General features: G+C 40.4%; 1 long non-coding RNA gene across 2 annotated transcripts in view; it reads left to right on the top strand.

The window, feature by feature from the left end:
- Positions 1–2,323: 2,323 nt before the first annotated feature.
- Positions 2,324–21,102, top strand: part of LOC135514687 (uncharacterized) — a 32,877-nt gene continuing 14,098 nt past the window's right edge. The window contains exons 1-4 of one of the 2 annotated variants that reach the window (XR_010451720.1): positions 2,324–2,826; positions 3,829–3,927; positions 9,243–9,344; positions 13,803–15,571. This is a non-coding gene — a long non-coding RNA (uncharacterized LOC135514687). Of the gene's footprint in view, positions 2,827–3,828; positions 3,928–9,242; positions 9,345–13,802; positions 15,572–21,102 lie in introns of those variants that run through there. The other variant, XR_010451719.1, reaches the window with a different exon arrangement.

Raw genomic sequence — 21,102 nt, 5'->3', positions numbered from 1 at the left:
GACAAGCACAAAGACAGGTGAAACAGATCAGGGTGTGACAGTTTGGGATGAGTTGGACCGCAGAGTAAAGGAAAAGCAACCAACAACTGGTCAGCATATGTGGGAACTCCTTCAAGACTGTTGGAAAAGCATTCCAGGTGAAGCTGGTTGAGAGAATGCCAAGAGTGTTCAAGAGTGTTCAATGCTGTCGTCATATTTTGATTTGTTTAACACTTTTTGGTTACTACATGATTCCATATGTGTTATTTCATAGTTTTGATGTCTTCACTATTATTCTACAATGTAGAAAATAGTAAAAATAAAGAAAACCCCTGGAATGAGTAGGTGTGTCCAAACATTTGACTGGTTCTGTACATCTACTTGAAAATATATGGCAAGACCTGAAAGTGGTTGTATAGCAATGATGTAATGGCTTTCTTCTACCTCCTTCTCTGACGAAGAGGTGGAATAAGGATCGGACCAAAATGCAACGTGGTTCGTTCGATACATCTTTAATTATGACGAAACACGAACAATACAAAACAACAAACGTCGAAAACCGAAACAGCCCTGACTGGTGCAACAAACACAGAGACAGGAACAATCACCCACAAACACACAGTGAAACCCAGGCTACCTAAATAGGGTTCCCAATCAGAGACAACGATAATCACCTGACTCTGATTGAGAACCGCCTCAGGCAGCCATGGACTAATCTATACACCCCACACAACCCCAAGACGAAACACACTACAAATAAACCCATGTCACACCCTGGCCTGACTCAATAAATGAAGATAACATAATAAATATAGACCAGGGCATGACAAACGATCAACAACCAAAAGGATAATGGGAAAATGTTGCACTATCCAGGTGTGGAAAGCTCTTAGAGACTGACTTAGAAAGACTCAACTGTAATTGCTGCCAACTGTGCTTAGGCAAAGTATTGACTCAGGGGTGTGAATGCTTATTGTAAATTAGATATTTTTTGTATTTCAATTTCAATACATTTGAAAAAAAAACCTGAGAACATGTTTCACCTCGTCATTATGGGGTACTTTGTGTAGATGGGTGAGAAAAATTCAGGTTGTACCACAACAAAATGCGGAATAAGTCAAGGGGTATGAATACTTTACGAAGGCAGTGTATCTCATAATAACGACCCACTGTCTCATAAATTGTAGTCAGATTTTGTTGGGGGGTGGCTGGAACTGGCTTCCATAGAATTTGGAATAAGTATGAGTGAAACTTTATGAGGCCTTAACATATATTTTGTAGCATTCTAAAACCAAATACATTTGTAGAAACTTTTTTTCCTGAACTGTGGGCCTATGGGAGCCCTGTTACCCAAATTAAACAACGGGAGCACTGTACCCTATAGCCTGTAAAGTCACCAGAGTGTGTTATAGCCATTGGCTAATTATGGGGAAACGTGTCATCTTGTCTTGCACCATGATCCTTTACAATACCTTTATTATACCACAAATGAGCTACCACTCATCTATAATTCCTATAGACATGTTGAACCCTAGTACAGTATAACAGAGTACAATAGCTACATCATATCTGTTGACATGGAGTAATATAGCCAAATCAAATCCAGGCATGATATCACCTTGCACTGCTTGCATGGAGGAACAAAAATAACTTATAGCACTGTACTTTATTCCAGTTGACACAGGTAGGCTAAACAGGTGCATTGGGCCTAGGCCTATAGCCTACTCATTTATTTGGTGCCTATTTGGTTAAGGAATTTGGGGGAAATAGGCTAGGCCTACATGCCTGGAAATTATTATGAAATTGTTATGATGACCTACATTGACAGAATGTGTGTTTGAGACCTAGCCCTATGCCTCTCATTTGCATTTAATTGAAACTGCCTCGGTAAAATGACCAAATATGCTGACAGTAGGCAAGGCTCGCCTGTATGAACATGAGTCTCAAGTCTATTCTCGTAGGTATACATTGGCAGTTCAGGACTCCATTTAACACTTGGATAGACCGGACGAATTCCGATTGCGTTATTGAAAGGCAATCTTTTCCATGTTTTCTTATGAAACAACTACAGTGTGGTACACGTGTAATACAAACTAGTGTAATAAACAAATTAACAGGAGTAACCTAAACGTGGTGCCTCGAGTTTTTCATAGCAATATTCAATCGGATGCGTGTGCATTTCCCTTTTGTTCGCAGTAGGCAAATGCCCCACACTATCGACATCTCTTATCTTTTGTAAATATGTCATTGTAGTCGGCCTATGCTAGGTCCAGTGTGTTTCATGGCTGAGATAGTGCAGCGACAGACAGGCAGCTGCGAATCACATTTCACTTTAACTTCTCAAATCTATTTGAGCTATGGCAGAGGGAACACAGTGAGTCTGTCCGGTCTACTAATAGTCCGGCCCCGCCGCGGATGTAGCAAGCGAGGAAATGCTGGTAGCCTATTCTTTATGATTATTTCTTAAAGATCCGGCGAACGCAACACAGCTCAGTTTGCTATGGATGCTTCTTTGGCCGAAGTGTATATAGGCCTACTTTGCTACACTGTTACAATGTATCGACTCAGAGCACTGATCACTACGTAGCTTAGTCGTCTTTTCTCACACTCGCATCATTGTTGCCGCTGTGCAGCGAGGACACGATAGTTACCGGGGGAGACAGACGAAACACAGCGTGATTGTCGCTCAGGACTTGAACTTGAACTTCATTTTGAAATCGGCGTCCATGTGTGATCGACGTCAGTCTTCTTTTTTCCCATAAGCAATATTCATTATTCTGTGATTCAGTGTCAAACTACGAGGAGAAATGAGGAAAATACAGATGTTTTGAAGACAATAAACTAAACGTAAGTTAATGTGCTCCATAAAAATACTAAATAAACCGCATTTATTGAAGGGAATAGCCGTTCCAAATCATGTGTTATCTTGTCGGTGGATTGCATGTATTTTCAGTGGGGTGGATGACACGATTCAAAGACTGAGATGTTCTACAGTCGTAGGCAAGTATGAATTAAGTTTTCGCGGGTAGTTATTTCAAACGCAAACTAAATCGCCCCCAAAATGTTTATGTTGGCCCTTAACAATGACATAAAACAAAACAAACCAAGATCAATGTATAATGTATTTCTATTCTGATTAAAGGGGGATGATAGGCTATAGCCTTAAATTCACAATTGCAGTTAAATAAAGAAAGACGTCAGTTTTAGTGCATGGTTTTATATGATACCTTTTCTATTGGTTGTTCTTAACAGAGTGCTGAAATACAATGCTTATAGCCTTACCATCTCTACTAATCCATCATAAAGACGACACATTTTAAAATGTGTATTTGTGGCATTTGAACAAATGTGCATTTAATAAAACAAATGTTATTTCGCCAATTTGAGCTGTTTACTCGTAAATGACCCGACTCTGGGGTATGATTTGATTGTGTGGTTTTGCGATCTGTTTCCATGTGGTTTTCCCTCAAATATATATTTTTAATGGATTATAGCCTATTATACTGTCATTGAAAAGTGTCATTTGGGCATCAAGCCTCTATAGGTCTTAGCCTTTTTTGTAATGAAAAAGGAAACTATTGAAAGTTGGGAGACAATTGCCTTCTTTGAAGAGTTGAAATGAGTTGGAGTTTTGGTATGATGTTGACAATAATCTCAGAAATGCATCCTGTGTGTATGTGGACGAAAATGGCCTACTATAGCCTAAAATGATTTAGCTGTAAGTCATCCTCAGAATATATTTTTACTATTTGCCCTTTTTGCTGTTGATCAATTGTCATTTTCAGATGCAAAGATACAAGGGTGTTCCTGTTAAAAGTGCTGAAATGTGCTGTGATCTCTGGGTTTCAGTGCTGGCTGCTCCACCTCGGACATTGAAGAAGTGGACATTTCATATCAACAGAAAGTAAACGAATTGAAGAATGCATGTTATAGATGTTGTTATAACAGGTAGGTTTTATTCTTTTTTATTATGTAACTATTCAGTGACACAATAACAGTTTCAATCGTAATGAGACACCTTCCAAAATATTATTTAAATGTGATGTAGTTGCTGGGTGAAACATTTTGTAATATGATTGATTCAGTCCATAATGCATTACATTTTAGATCTGCACTACAAATGAAAAACATTGAGTGAAACTTGTATTTCTTATTTATAATGATTGTCAAGTAATTGTTAATAGTTCTATAGAGAATGTATAAGCTTATCATTTCTAAATCAAATAGGTAGTGACAAAACCTGTTAATGTGAAAAAGATCACATACTCTGACTATACGTCCTGACCATCCTTCATCTATCTAAAAAGGCCTATGTTTAGAGACATTGATCTGAAATATCTCCTGTAAACGTGGCAGAAAATGTTGATTACTTCTTAATTTGAGCCTTGAGCCTTGAACCTTGTCAGTCACAGCACTGGGGTCGGTACTCAGAGTAGGCCCTACACGACAGGTTTACTCTCACAGCCAAAGCTATCACCTGCACAATTCAACTGAGAGAGAGATTATGTATTTATCTATATATTTATATATACTGTATATATATTCTTTAAAGAATTATCAATATTTAGAACTAATGCCCCATCTTAATTTACATTAACAGCTTTAAATCAAACATTTTCTAATTGACGGTATTAAGGGAAAGTTTTACTCTCTGACAACTCTTGGGAAATCAATCGGTCGCCCTGAGACTTTATTTCCATTTGTTTAATAGTTGTCTCTCACTGCTCTCCTGCTTCTGTCAAAGATAACATTCAATTTGCTCCTCCTGTCATTCGGTTGGCAAGATTTTTTATTATTTTACACAATCAAAGTTATAAGTGTCATGGCCTGGGCCGGGCCGGACCTAATAAGACAGTCGTAGGTTTTCTTTCTGCACATCTGGCTATTTTAGTGCTGCGTCTGCAACTGGAAGCTGATTTTGTTGCCTGGCCTAGTGCTCTGGTACTCTGGTGATGCCGAACCCAGCTTGTCAATCGCACTGAAGCGATGTTTCCCAAAATTCTGGGAGCCGCAGCAACAGATGACAGAAACTTGGCATTTGTCGTCGGCCACATTCTCTCCTCTCCTTGCTGCTCTCTGGAAAGAGGAGCAGACAGGGGCCAAGTATGTAACGGATCATCATGACCCTGTGGCCCCTGATGGCTCAGGGTGATAGGCATCTTTAATGTGATATATTAATAACCAGTATATTGCACGTTTATAAAACACACTTGTGGCTATAAACAGGAAAGCCATTGTGCTCTGGGGAAATGAGGCAAACGCAGGTGGCTGGAGACAATGGACAAGGGCTGGTATCTCAGATCCTAAGCAGTAAAGAAAGAGAAAGAGAGAGCCTGTGGACTTGTGAATTGGTTTGACTTTGTCAGTGGCATGATTTACCCTCAGTTTACTCTAGAACAGAATAATAAAAAAATGTCTTGATTGGAATGAACAGGAGACCAGTGACACGAGGCTATCTCTCTCGCACTTCTCCGGTCCTGACCATTCTCTATGCCGTTGTTTTCACCCCCAGAAATTGATTGAAACCTAAACTACGGCACAGAGCCCTGATATTCTTCTCTATGAATAGTTTACTAGATATGATGATGATGCATTGGATGGTGTCCCTGTAAGGGAATTTCAGGTCAAGGACAGGGCTGTGCTGTTATGAGATATTCTGTTCTGCATCATAATTATTTCTTAATTTGAAAGAAGAACATGTTTTTTCAAAGAGAGATGATGCTGCAGCTTTTGGTCAGCCAGGTTTCTGCACAAGTTGAAACAGTAGTTAGTTTCAATGTTTGACAGGAGTTTTAAATGTTACTAAGCCCTCTGTAGCAGTGTGAAGCTAAAGTACGGATAATCAAATCTACATGTATTTGTCACGTGCGCCGAATACAACAACCTTACAGTGAAATGCTTACTTACAGGCTCTAACCAACAGTGCAAAAAAGGTATTAAGTGAACAATTGGTAAGTAAAGAAATAAAAACAACAGTAAAAAAGACAGTGAAAAATAACAGTAGTGAGGCTATATACAGTAGCGAGGCTATATTCAGTAGCGACTCTATAACAGTAGCAAGGCTTTATACAGGCACCGGTTAGTTGGGCTGATTGAGGTAGTACAGTATGTACATGTAGATATGGTTAAAGTGACTATTCATATATGATAAACAGAGAGTAGCAGTAGCGTAAAAGAGGGGTTGGTGGGTGGTGGGTGGCGGGACACAATGCAGATAGCCCAGTTAGCTAATGTGCGGGGGCGCTGGTTGGTCGGGCCAATTGAGGTAGTATGTATATGAATGTATAGTTAAAGTGACTATGCATATATGATAAAAAGAGAGTAGCAGCAGCATAAAACAGGGTCTGGGGGGGACACACACATTCAAATAGTCTGGGTAGCCATTTGATTTCTTGTTCATAAGTCTTGTGGCTTGGGGGTAAAAACTGTTGAGAATCCTTTTTGTCCAAGACTTGGCACTCCGGTACTGCTTGCCATGCGGTAGTAGAGAGAACTGTCTATGACCGGGGTGGCTGGGGTCTTTGACAATTTTTAGGGCCTTCCTCTGACACCGCCTGGAGTAGAGGTCCTGGATGGCAGGCAGCTTAGCCCCAGTGATGTACTGGGCCGTACGCACAACCATCTGTAGTGCCTTGTGGTCGGAGGCCGAGCAATTGCTGTTCCAAGCAGTAATGCAACCAGTCAAGATGCTCTCGATGTTGCAGCTGTAGAACCTTTTGAGGATCTGAGGACCCATGCCAAATCTTTTAGTTTCCTGAGGGGGAATAGGCTTTGTCGTGCCCTCTTCACAACTGTCTTGGTGTGTTTGGACCATTCTAATTTGTTGGTGATGTGGACACCAAGGAACTTGAATCTCTCAACCTGCTCCACTACAGCCCTGTTGATGAGAATGGGGGCGTGCTCGATCCTCCTTTTCCTGTAGTCCACAATCATCTCCTTTGTCTTTGTTACGTTGAGGGAGAGGTTGTTATTCTGTCACCACCCGGCCAGGTCTCTGACCTGCTCCCTATAGACTGTCTCGTCGTGGTCGGTGATCCAGCCTACACTGTTGTGTCGTCTGCGAACTTAATGATGATGTTGGAGTCGTGCCTGGCCATGCAGTCGTGGTTGAACAGGGAGTAAAGGTGGGGACTGAGCACGCACCCCTGAGGGGCTCCAGTGTTGAGGATCAGTGTGGCAGATGTGTTGCTACCTACCTACCCTCACCACATGGGGGTGGCCCGTCAGGAAGTCCAGGATCCAGTTGCAGAGGGAGGTGTTTAGTCCCAGGATCCTTAGCTTAGTGATGAGCTTTGAGGGTACTATGGTGTTGAACGCTGAGCTGTAGTCAATGAATAGCATTCTTATGTAGGTGTTCCTTTTGTCCAGGTGGGAAAGGGCAGTGTGGAGTGCAATAGAGATTCCATCATCGGTGGATCTGTTTGGGAACTATGCAAATTGGAGTGGGTCTAGGGTTTCTGGGATAATGGTGTTGATATGAGCTATTACCAGCCTTTCAAAGCACTTCATGGCTACAGACGTGCTTTGAAAGGCTGGTAATAGCTCATATCAACACCATTATTCCAGAAACCCTAGACCCACTCCGATGTTGAAAATATCAATGAAGACACCTGCCAGTTGGTCAGCACATGCTTGGAGCTCACATCCTGGTAATCCGTCTGGCCCCGCAGCCTTGTAAATGTTGACCTGTTTAAAGGTCTTACTCATGTTGGCTACGGAGAGCGTGATCACACAGTCATCCGGAACAGCTGATTCTCTCATGCATGCCTCAGTGTTGCTTACCTTGAATCGAGCACAGAAGTGATTTAGCTCATATGGTTGGCTCATGTCATTGGGCAGCTCGCGGCTGTGCTTCCCTTTGTAATCTGTAATAGTTTGCAAGCCCTGACACATAAGACGAGAGTTGGAGCCAGTGTAGTAAGATTCAATCTTAGCCCTGTATTGACTCTTTGCCTGTTTGATGGCTCATCGGAGGGCATAGCAGGATTTCAGTCACTGTGGGGACTACGTCCTCAATGCACTTATTCATAAAGCCAGTGACTGATGTGGTGTACTCCTCAATGCCATCGGAAGAATCCCGGAACATTTTGCAGACTGTGTTAGCAAAACATTCCTGTAGTTTAGCATCTGCTTCACCTGACCACTTTTTATAGACCAAGTCACTGGTGCTTCCTGCTTTTGCTTGTAAGCAGGAATCAGGAGGATAGAATTGTGGTCGTATTTACCAAATGGAGGACGAGGGAGAGCTTTGTACGCATCTCTGTGTGTGGAGTACAGGTGATCTAGAATTTCTTTCCCTCTGGTTGCACATTTAACATGTTGATAGAAATGAGGTAGAACTGATTTAAGTCTCCCTGCATTAAAGTCTCCGGCCAGTAGGAGCGTTGCCTCTGGATGAGCGGTTTCCTGTTTGCTTATTTCCTTATACAGCTGACTGAGTGCGGTCTTAATGCCAGCATCTGTCTGTGGTGTTAAATAAACAGCCACGAAAAGTATAGCTGAAAATTCTCTAGGCAAATAGTGTGGTCTGCATTTTATCACAAAATACTCTACTTCAGGCGAGTAAAATCTAGATACTTCCTTAGATTTCGTGCACCAGCTCTCGTTTACAAATATGCACAGACCGCCCCCCTTCGTGTGCTGTTCTATCTTGCTGGTGCAGCATATTTCCCGCTAGCTGAATATTCATGTCATCATTCAGCCACAATTCCATGAAACATATGATATTACAGTTTTATGTCCCATTGGTAGGATATTCGTGATTGTACCATGTGTAATTTATTGTCCAATGATTGCACGTCGGCGAGTAATATTGACGGTAACGGCAGCTTTCCCACTCGCCTTCTGCGAATCCTTACGAGGCACCCCGCTCGGTGTCCTCTGTACCTGCGTCTCTTCCTCTTGCAAATAACTGGGATGTTGACCTTGTCGGGTGTTTGGAGACTGTCCCGTGTGTCCTGCTTGTTGAAGAAAAAATCTTTGTCTAATCCGAGGATCGCTGTCCTGATATCCAGAAGCTATTTTTTGCCGTAAGATATGGTTGCAGAAACATTATGTGCAAAATAAGTTACAAATGACGCGCAAAACCCCCAAATAATAGCACAATTGGTTGGGCGTCCGTAAAACTGCGGCCATTTCTTCCGGCGCCATTTTACGCTCAGAACATGCGTAAAACATGCCACTCACGTTAGTTTCTTCTCCTCAATGAGTCTGGAGCGATTTGTGGAATGCAAACACATTCTAACTGTTCTGATTGGTTCCAGAAACCGATGGGTTGGGCCAGAACCAGAACGAACACCTGTGGGTTCACCCCCTCATTTTGACGTCACAACAAACAACTTCAACGATGGCAGTCTCAGTCTGAGGTATGTAGCAAACATAGAGCAGTGTGCAATTCTCTTTTATCGCATGTGCAATGCAGTGACTTCTTTGTTGTTGTAATATCGCAAACGGATTCCAGCTTTGACCTAATTTCTCAGGCGTTCGGTGAAGAGTTCAGGCAGTAGCGAGAGAGAGAGGGTAGGGAGTGAAAGAGATCCCTGGCATGTTAGTTTTCTTCCAGGGAGGGGGCGAGACACAGAAGGCCTACCTCTGTCAACCAGTGTGACTGAGCTCTCTGCTCTCTCTCCACTCTGTTCAGCTTTGGGTCGTATTTATAGTGGACACGGTAGCGAAAGGTTTTGCAACAGAAAACAAATACAAGCGTTTCATTTTGAGTCCGTTTTCTTCTGTTTGGTGCCTAGAGAATATGACCCTGCTCTCTGCCTCTCTCTGCCTCTCTTTCTGCTCTGGGTGTTTCCTCCTCCCAGCCTATAACAGGAAGCTCATGTTCAAGGTCATGTGAGGACAGGGAAAAGGGCTTTTCTTTCCACTGTGAGTCATTTGGGAGAGAGAGGAGGAAGAAAAAGAAGAAAAAAAACGAAAAACCCAAAGCCTTGCTGCCTTGCACTGAATCAACCCTCTGCAATCTGCCATGTTTTTCTCCTCTCCCCTATATTGCTTTATTGTATATTTTGGCTGAGTGTGCTAAGTTATTCTCGCCCTATTCGTGCCAATATTTTTTTTTATAGGATAGGACGTAGTGAGTGAGAGCAGAGTTGAGTTCCTGAGTTAAAAGAAGAGTTCATGAATCCTGTAAGCAAATTAAACACATCTCTGTGGGGAGCTCCGCAGGTTCTTCCGGCTTGGTTCTAAATTCCAGAGAGAACTTTGACCCGTAGTTACACACTGGAAAAAATAACACACTCTCTGCATGACTTTATACATGTTTGTGATATCTAGACTGTGTGGTCAATGTCTAGAGAATATCTTTGTGCATATACAAAGACCTGTAAATAAGGAAATTGACATGGATGAAAATCCGGCATGTGATAACACTATAGTACATGGAGGAGTACATTAAATACTCTGACATTTTTTGTTCTTCTCTCCAAGTCAGAGGTGGCTGAGCTTTTGGAAACAGTTAAGATGAGTGATACAGTGCTAGAAGTTTGTATAGTCAATTGCAGTATGGTTTAGGTGTTTTGATATTTTCCCTGTACATGGTATTTCTCAGCAGAACAGAGGCATTTTATCGAGACAAACCAGACCACAAGGAAGTCATACCCACTCCAGTGCATTGCAGGTATACCAATATACCACCATGTATGCATTGAAGGTGGCCAGACTGTCCATTCCCCGGTACTGAAGCAACTTTATAGCTTCAACATCAACTTCGGCTTCAGCTTTTCACCCCCCCGTTTACTACTACAGAGTGTACAAAACATTAGGAACAACTGCCTAATATTGAGTTGCACCCCCTTTTGCCCTCAGAACAGCCTCATTTCGTCGGGGCATGGACTCTACAAGGTGTCGAAAGCATTCCACAGGAAAGCTGGCCCATGTTGACGCCAATGCCTCCCACAGTTGTGCCAAGAGTGGTTTTTGACTTTCTCTGAATGTATCATTGGCATTTTGTACTTGGGAACCAAAGCTTTAGGGATTTCAGTTATGAGCTGCACACTGGAATTATATCAGAGGGAACAAAATGGGGTTTCAGTTGGACCCAGTTGAATGACATCAAGGACAAGTCAGTATATTATAACCTTTATAAATGAAAGTGAGCATGCTCCTCTTGAAGGACAGATGGAAGTCAGTTATGGCATATTTTAGGAGAAGGACATTTTTCAGGCAAAGGTGGCCAGGTATACTGAGGGAATAAGACGGATTAATATAACCATTTTTGAGGCTTTTGAGTCCCCTTGAGTCCCCACCATTTCTCTCTCTCTCTCTCTCTTTCTCTCTCTCTCTCTCTCTCTCTCTCTCTCTCTCTCTCTCTCTCTCTTTCTCTCTCTCTCTCTCTCTCTCTCTCTCTCTCTCTCTCTCTTTCTCCCCTCTATTCTCCCTCTTCTTTCTGTCTGAGAATCAGTCCTTATCATGCTCCTCCCCTTCGCTCTCTCTCAATTCAATTCAAAGGGGCTTTATTGGCATGGGAAACATATGTTTACATTGCCAAAGCAAGTAGAATAAACAAGAAACAAAAGTGAGAAGAAACAAAACACAACATTAACAAAAAAAACATTTTAAGTCAAATTTGCACTCATTTAAGGTTTCAAAAGGATAAAGAAGTTTCAAATGTTATGTTATCAGCTTTGTACAGTGTTTCTAAGAATGTGTTAATAGTTGTAGCATGAAAAGTAGGGGAAGATAAGTAAACAGATAAATATGGGATGTATTTACAATGTTGTTTGTGTTCCACTGGTTGCCCTGTTTGATTTGTTTTCAAATTATTTTGGGGTCTGTGTGATCTGTGAGAAATACAGTGAGAGCCTTATTCTAAAATGGATTAAATACTTCCCCCCCTCAGCAATCTTCACACATTATCCCTTAATGACATAGCGAAAACAGGTTTTTAGAAAAATAAAATACATAAATACTTTATTTACAGAATAAGTATTCAGACCCTTTGCACCCTTTGCACGGATTCAAAATTGAGCTCAGGTGTATCCTGTTTCCATTGATCATCCTTGAGATGTTTCAACAACTAGATTGGAGTCCATCTGTGGTCAATTCAATTGATTGGACATGATTTGGAAAGGCACACCCCTGTCTATATAAGGTCCCACAGTTGACAGTGCATGTCAAAATCAAGCCACGAGGTCGAAGGAATTGTCCGTAGAGCTCAGAGACAGGATTGTGTCGAGGTACAAATCTGGGGTAGGGTACCAAACCATTTCTGCAGCATTGAAGATCCCCAAGAACACAGTGGTCTCCATCATTCTTAAATGGAAGAAGTTTGAAACCACCAAGACTTCCTAGAGCTGGCCGCCCAGCCAAACTGAGCAATAGGGGGGAGAAGGGCATTGACCAAGAACCCGATGGTCATTCTGACAGAGCTCTAGAGTTCCTCTGTGGAGATGGGAGAACCTTCCAGAAGGACAATCATCTCTGCAGCACTCTACCAATCAGGCCTTTATGGTTGAGTGGCCAGACGGAAGCCACTCCTCAGTAAAAAGCACATTACAGCCTGCTTGGAGTTTGCCAAAAGGCATCCAAAGACTCTCAGATTATGAGAAACAAGATTATCTGGTCTGATGAAACCAAGATTAAACTCTTTGGCCTGAATGCCAAGTGTCACGTCTGGAGGAAAGCTGGCACCATCCCTACGGCGAAGCATGGTGGTGGCAGCATCATGCTGTGGAGTTGTTTTTCAGCAGCAGGGACTGGGAGGCTACTATGAACGGAGCAAAGTACAGAGAGATCCTTGATGAAAACCTGCTCCAGAGCGCTCAGGACCTCAGACTGAGGCGGTGGTTCACCTCCCAACAGGACAATGACCCTAAGCACAACCAAGACAACGCAGGAGTGTCTTCGGGACAAGTCTCTGAATGTCCTTGAGTGGACCAGCCAGAGCCCGGATTTCAACCTGAACATCTCTGGAGAGACCTGAAAATAGCTGTGCAGCAACACTCCCCATCCAACCTGACAGAGCTTGAGAGGATCTGCAGAGAGGAATGGGAGAAACCGAAGCCTGTAGCGTCATACCCAAGAAAACTCGAAGCTGTAATCGCTGCCAAAGGTGCCTCACCATGTACTGAGTCTGAATACTTAATATAAATGTGATGTTTCAGTTTCTTTTTCTTCATTTGCAAAAAATTATACAAACCTGTTTTTGCTTTCTAATTATTTTATTTTAATTTCCTCTTTTTGTAACTAGGTAAGTCAGTTAAGAACAAATTCTTATTTACAATGACGGCCTACCCCGGCCTAACCCGGACTACGCTGGGCCAATTGTGCGTCGATTCCCAATCAAGGCCGGTTGTGATACAGCCTGGAATAGAACCAGGGTCTGTAATGACACCTCTATCACTGAGATGCAGTGCCTTATACTGCTGCACCACTCGGGAGACCATTGTGGGGTATTGACGGGGGGGGGGGGAACAATTTAATACATTTTAGAATAAGGCTGTAACAATATGTGGAAAAAGTCAAGCGGTCTGAATACTTTCCGAATGCACTGTATGTCTCTCTAATATGGTCATACCTTTGGCAGGAGGTAAGGAAGTGCAGCTCAGTTGACAAAGCCTTTCTTCTCTCGAGAGCCAGGTCTGCCTATGGCAGCCTCTCTCAGTGACAAGGCTATGCTCACTGAGTCTCTACATCTCGCTCTCTTGCTCTGTATTGCTCTCTCCCCTATTTCTTGTCCCTCTCTTCTTTCTGTCTGAGACTCAGTCCTTATCGCCTCATCATCCTTTTTCTCCTTTCTCCCCTCTCTTGCCCCCCCCTCCTTTTCTTACTCTCCCCCCTGGACGGTTCTTTCAGGGTCATGTGGCTGTTTGTTGCAGGTGTTCTACAGATGTGGCTGACTCAGCACTACAGATCCCTGTCCATCATTAAATCCCTACTGCTGGAAATGTACACATCATCACAAATGTGTTGGAAATGAACATGATTGTATTAACATTGTATTGTAATTTATATACATTTTCATCAAGTTTTTGTAGTAAATACATTTTCAGTTTTCAGTTTATTGCACATTTTTTGCAACTAGCAGTTTGCAAGTTTTTTTTACAATTATGTTGAACCATTTATTTGAAGTTGAAAACAGTGGAAGTAAATCAATTATATTTAGAAGAATTATATCACATGTAAACTCTGTTTGCTAACTAAGAGAGAGTTCCTTAGACAGAGTGAGCTGGTCAGATGGGCATGTGTATATATGAAGTCATGGAGGAGAATTAATGAAAGTGGATGGCCCCTCTGCTCTGTGCCAGACGGCTGGAGCTTGAGCTGGAGGAGTGAACCATGTGACTGTGAACCAGCTCCTGGGAGGCTAGGTTTGCGTCCCAAATAGCACTATATTCCCTATTTAGTGCACTACTTTTGACCAGGGCACTATGGGTGCTGGGCAAAAGTAGTGCACTATAGGGAATAGGGTGCTACTTGGGACACACCCTGGGCCTTTGAGTCCCCAGTCTGGAGCTGCACTGCGGGCTGGGCACCAGCGCTGCTGCATTGTTGGCAGGCCCTCGTTTGAATAGGCCTTTAGTGTTTCTGTGTGAGCAAGTCAGCGCCATTTGCATTTGTTCCAGTCACAAAGGTTTACAGGTCAATAGGGACTGCCTGGAAGAAAACTAACATGCCAAGGAACTCGTTGGGACTCTTTATATTCTTTTTACCCTCTGTGGTGTGTTCAGGCAAGGCTCTTCCATCCATATTTTGTGTGTGTGAGAGGAAAAATGGACATATTTAGTGACATTTGCAATACGGGAATGGGAAGGGGGCCCCATGGTAATCCTGAAGCAGTATTTACAAAAGTTAAATGAACGTACATTTTACAGTGTTCTGTTTGTATAAGAGATATATGAGCAGAGGGAGGGGCTCTGTGCATGGACATGTATGTGTTGTGTAGATAAGCTCTGTGGTATATGCAGAACTATTGATGCTGTAAACCATTTCCTGAGCCTGCAATTATTGTTTTATTACAATTTATAGAATAACAGCAAACAAACAGGGGTTAGAGCGTTGGACTAGTAACCGGATGGTTGCAAGTTCAAATCCCCGAGCTGACAAGGTACAAATCTGTCGTTCTGCCCCTGAACAGGCAGTTAAACCCACTGTTCCGAGGCCATCATTGAAAATAAGAATTTGTTCTTAACTGACTTGCCTAGTAAAATAAAGGCAAAATAAATAATGGTGGGCAATTTGAGGTAACTAATTTCTCCAAAATGGATTTGCCACAACATGATGAATGTTATTATGATTATTAAAGACTAGGAGGAACTTATTGCAAAACAATTAGCTCAAATATCACCACTGACATTTAGACTTAGTATTTTATAGCAATATCCCAGCAAATTATGTCGTGAGAACATTTTCTTTTCTTGTTAATACCCAGCCTACTGTTGATTTTGGAAGCACTATCTGTGAAATAGACATATTTTTGAATATACAACCCTTTTGAGGATATTTTACTAGTATGAATTAGGGTTAGAGTTATTATATTTTAAACCAGGAATACAAAGCTTAATCCACATCCGTAAATTGTTCCTTATGTGTTTTATGTGTGGCCACAGGAAGGCTGTGTGTGTGTGTGTGTGTGTGTGTGTGTGTGTGTGTGTGTGTGTGTGTGTGTGTGTGTGTGTGTGTGTGTGTGTGTGTGTGTGTGTGTGTGTGCGTGTGTGTGTGTGTGTGTGTGTCTCTCTGTTTCTCCACTCAGAGGGGCAGACAGACAGACACAGACCTGGCATGCATCCCATGGCCGACCTGCGTTATGTGAAACACAGCACACAAAGGAGGCTCGTTTATCTGTATGCACCCAACATAGGGGACCTTTTGTTGCTGGTGGCGCGCACATGACTGTTAGCGTCTTAACTCCTTTGAGCTGCCGCACCTCGTTGAAAAGACAGTGTAGAATGGTGTGTATTCATGGATGACAAGGGAAGAAAAGAGAAAACAGCGTACTAAATAATTCATCTTTCGTCTCTCTGTGTTTCATACATTTTCTTCAATTTGCAAGATGCTGCATGTCACACCGGGGAAAGCATCGGAGCGATCAAAACAGCGCCCCTCTGTCTCAGTATGTGAAGCGGATCTATCTGATGCTGTCTGGTCAGAAAAAGTATGACATTGTTGCCGCCCATAGCATTGAATGCAAGAAAAGCCAGCAAGCATTTGGCCTCCCTTGATTTAAAAAAAGTATACAATATTAGCCAATCAGCTAAACTGAGTGAGCTCAGCTGTGAATGGTTCTGATGCACCAAAAAAAAGTGTCAAGGGAAGACAGTTTGGATTTGGCTACAGACCAATCACATCACAAGCCAAACTTGAATTGTTGCATCTCATGGTGTTGTTGTCTTCTGGTGGCTAGCTAGCTAGCTAAAATCATCCCTTTCCTAAATTAGCCAACAATGGAGATAGGGATTTGGACTTGTGGTTTTACCTAATTCTCCATACTGGCCAATAATTTGAATGTATATTCTAATCTAACCATAAATTCATGCATTGTGCCCCTGGCCTGAGGAAATAGTATGGAAATAGTATGCTAATGTTAACTAATGTTATGCTAAGGTTAACTAGCTGGCCTGGCGTATCGTTGCCCATGAAAGGAAGTTAGGCTAGCGAGCAAGTATTTTAGCCAGGTAGTACAGGTCAACAAAAATGAAATGCGTGTACTGTATGACATAGTTATAGAACATAGGCATGAAAGAGTAGGATGACGTTGGTGTTTCTCTGCAAGTAGGGTGAGTCACGCATGCACACACACACACACACACACACACACACACACACACACACACACACACACACACACACACACACACACACACACACACACACACACACACACACACACACACACACACACACACACACACAAATCAGTACCATTGACAGCTACATCATATATAGCTTACTTTGTTTGGACTAAATCGTTTTTGGTATCTTTTAGTTGTCACTGTCTTAGACTAAGCAGAGGTGATTTGATGATGTTGAAGTTGAAATGGTGCTGGAATAGTAGATCGAGCTCATGCTTTCTTTGTGACTTGCGGTAACACTCCGTGGTTCTAAATAAATAGTTGTTTAATAGTTTGCTGCATGCAATATGTTTCGTGAACTTCACAGGAAAGATGTTGCTCTCCGGTTTTGTAATGAAACAAATGTGTTGTTGAATTTATTCTGCCACTGTGTCTGTCTTCTTATTGTCTCAGCCACAGGCCTATATATCACGGTGTCAAGCCATTAACAGGTTATAGAGAAAATAGTGCAATTATCACAACCCATAGGTTGTAATATGGCTTTTTCCCCCTGGATTTTACCAACGCACCGCTAGTGGGTATAGACTACAGTTACACCATCAAAACAAATCATTTATGTTCATTAAGATACTAATTTAAAGCAAAAACCAAGACCTTTTATATCTGTTTAAGACTATGTTTGTAAAAACGTTCTGAGCTACAATCAGAATCCTGACTCCAACAATATAGCGTTCTCAAAAAAATAAATAAAAAAATGCTATATCATTATGCATCACTTCAATAAGAAACATTTACATTTAAACATATTAGCAAGTAAACAACAAAACCAAAAACTATTAATTGTATGCTATTGACTGTTTAATTTGGGGATAAATTGGATCAGTATTAATTACATTTAATCAGAAGAAATTAAACAAAAACATTTCAATATTTTTTATATACTTTAAATGCATATGTACGTTTATCCATGTGTATTGTATGTATACATTACACATATACTGTACAATAGATAGAGAGGACCAGGTGGAATAAGTGAGATACTGCAGAAAATAAAACAAGTTAATCTTATGGTTGAATGTTTTAGTCATTCTAATTACACTGTTAATTTGCTTCAAGCTAAAAGTATAACTATTCAAGTTTCTTATTGGCAGAAATTAGATGCTTGATTCCCATAGGGTGATCCCTCACTAAAATACAATTATAGACAATAACTAATATACTACAGAAAGACTAGATGGTGTCTACAGACTCGTTAACCTATTAGCACTCTTTCATTTTTCAATTTTAGGATATGCCCTTGACCAGCTAGGTAAGTCATGTTAATATTACACACTTTGAAAGAAATGGTGAAGCTATTATGAGCAACGCATTCATTGTGCTTAGTTGTCTTTGTCTTGATAAACAAATATCATCAACCCATTATATAGAAAGTGACATTGAATGTACGCTTTGAGTACATCAAATCTATATAATTTTGTTACCACATATTACTCTCTCAAATATGGTTTAAATATGGTTTACCACAATGCCATTTATTTATAATCTATATCCTTCAAGAATACTTACTTCAACCCCACTCTAGCAACCACATATACATAGATTGCGTACATACTGTATATTATATGATATAGTCAAAGGAGAGAAAAGTTTCCATTGAAATATGAAGATAAATATGAATTAGAGACCTGCGCTTCGGATTTGGCAACCCCAGAACGTGGGTGTGGGTCTAGTTTATATCTATTGGCCTATTTGAAAAATGCTTCCTTCCTTCCTTCTTTGAGGTAATCAATGACCTAACACAAGTTGGATTAAGTGGAATAAATTCAAGTTAGGATACAGTTACTAGCTTTCACCAATCCAGTCATTGCCTTAGTCATGATGTTAGATCAGTTATGACTTCAAGGAAAAGATGAAGGAAGAGAGGAAGGAAGGAAGGAAGGGAGGGAGGGAGGGAGGGAAAGATGCATTTTTTAAATGAGTCAATAAGGGCCCATGTCTCTTTCTCTGAGCTCCCCTGGGTAGTTCTGGTGTGTAGTACTGTTCGGGGGCGTACGGTGTGGAGGGCTCGATTGGGTCGACTCCTCTCCTCACAGGCCTGTCCTCGCCGGAAGAGCCATGACGTGGCACCTGCCAGAACCAACGGCCGGCATGAGTCTTTAAGAGGGACAACCAAGAGAACTTCTCCCCTAGACCCGCCAGCCTGGCTTGCACACAATGTACTAAAAGAGGAAGAAATCATTGCTGTTTTTCTGGTGCTTTTTTCGAGATTGACCGAGAGAAGATATAAGCCTAGTAAGAATTGCAGGTAACAAAGATATGGGGTTGTGGGGGTATGTTTTCTGATTGTACAAGACTGATTAGTTCAAATTAGTTAAATTTGTTGTAAGTGGGTTTAAAGAATTCCCTTATGTGGAGTTTGTTACTATTTCTGCTATAATTGACAATGTATTTTATCACTTTCAGTTAATCACAGGTTCCAAATATTATGAGTAACAATATATTACAAATCATGAATCTCTCAAGTGTTTTACCTTGACACTAGTAATTCAGAGGTAGTTCAGATAATATATATATATATATATATATATATATTTATATTCAAATCTATATTTCTTGTCATTTTTGCTATCTTACAATATTATGCTTGTGTCAACATTAAATATGGACTCATGATAATGAGCAATTTCATCTTAGGTCCTCCATGAAGCATTACTAAAAATCAGAGCTGCACATCTTTGATGTGATGGGTAAGGTTTTTCTTTTGTTTATGTCCGTGAGATAGACAATTTGCTTTCCCAAGTTAAAAACTAATACAAGTGTAAGTGTTTTGTGTTGATAAAACACTAACTGGAAAATCATGTAAAATGGTAGTCACGTGGTTAAATTGAAAGTATAGGGCCGAGATCTAAGAGATGATCTGCGAGGAGGCCAATAATAATATTGTTTGGATCAGTCTGTCTGGTTAAAGTGTGGCAGTCCTGTCCTGGACACTTACTGTATTTCCAGCTCAGAGCAGTTCAGTTCTGTCCCAGCCTCCACCTTAGAGGCTGAGTGAGCTTTTAAAGGTGAGTTGTTTAATGATTATCAAAGAGAGAGGACTGAATCACAAATAAGTTATACCTTTCACTTTTTGTACTTACCTTTTTCAGTATGAGGTTTTAGTCTCAAGCTATTGTTTTCTTTCAAGATAATGTATTTCTTATTGCTAAAATCCCCTTTAAGTCATTCACCATAGATTTTTTTCACCATCGTCCATTGTTTGATCTTCAAAGTACAAAAAAAATAAAACAACAGACACAACATTATTTATTTTTACTTGTAGTGAAAAAAACATAATGCAACTATTTGATATAAGAATTGTGTTGCTTAAAAGTGATAAAATAGTACAAATTATTAGAGAATATTTAGTATTTCCGGCACCACCAAAACTCTTGGTCAGTGTTCACAGATTTTCAATTTACTATAGTAATGTTCAGTAAAAAAAAGAAGAGCAAAAGTTGACTCGTAAGTTTTTGAAAGTGACATAAAAAATAAAACAACAGTTTAGAAGATTTTGAAACCAAATAATTGAAAATAATATAATGAATATCTCTAACATCTATGTAAGACGCTATATCATTGTTCATTTTAGTTAATTTTGGGAAAAAATACTTTTAAAAATTTATGTTGTTTATTCTTCTTCACTTTAAATAGTGCTAACACTTTTTATGAATGATACATTTTATTAAACCCATTTACCTACTTACAACTTCTTTATATCCAGTGTGTATATCACATGTTTGTATATACCTTTTAAGTTATAAAATACATGTCTATCCTTGCTTAATTAAATACATTAAAATAATAAAGATGTATAATATGGTTTACATTTTTGTTCCTAAATGGTAGTTTACGTAAGCTATAGTGTTGAAAATAAGCCATTTAAGGTAATATAAATATATTTGCCTCAAACATATTTGTATCTTTCTAATATCAAGATCAGACTTAGATGTTTTTTTTTCTGAAACCAACAAATGTAAGACTTTGTTTTCCCACAGGAAAGACCACAGTAGTTAATTAAAAGTTAGCACTTCACTCCTGGTATAACAAGGGTAGACATCAGATCAAGTTCACCCACATTACAGAATGTGTTAAGGAAAATCTTTTGCCATTCACATTTCATGCATATTTTTCTAATCTTAGATTTTTCTACCAAAATTAAACAAAACTTCTTAGGTTGTATCAACCAAAAATTTAGTAAATACTACAGTATTTTGGATATTTTTAAGTACACAATTTCATTATTGCTAAAAGCCTTTGGCAAATGAATATAAATATGATTCATATAATATCTTATTTCTTTATTTTTATTTTCTAATAACTTGAACAAATAATGTTATTTAATTTG

Source organism: Oncorhynchus masou, chromosome 26 (genome assembly GCF_036934945.1).
Source record: "Oncorhynchus masou masou isolate Uvic2021 chromosome 26, UVic_Omas_1.1, whole genome shotgun sequence".
NCBI lineage: Eukaryota > Metazoa > Chordata > Actinopteri > Salmoniformes > Salmonidae > Oncorhynchus > Oncorhynchus masou.
Note: the sequence above shows the minus strand (reverse complement) of the source record. Positions and strands in the feature narration are given on the sequence as shown.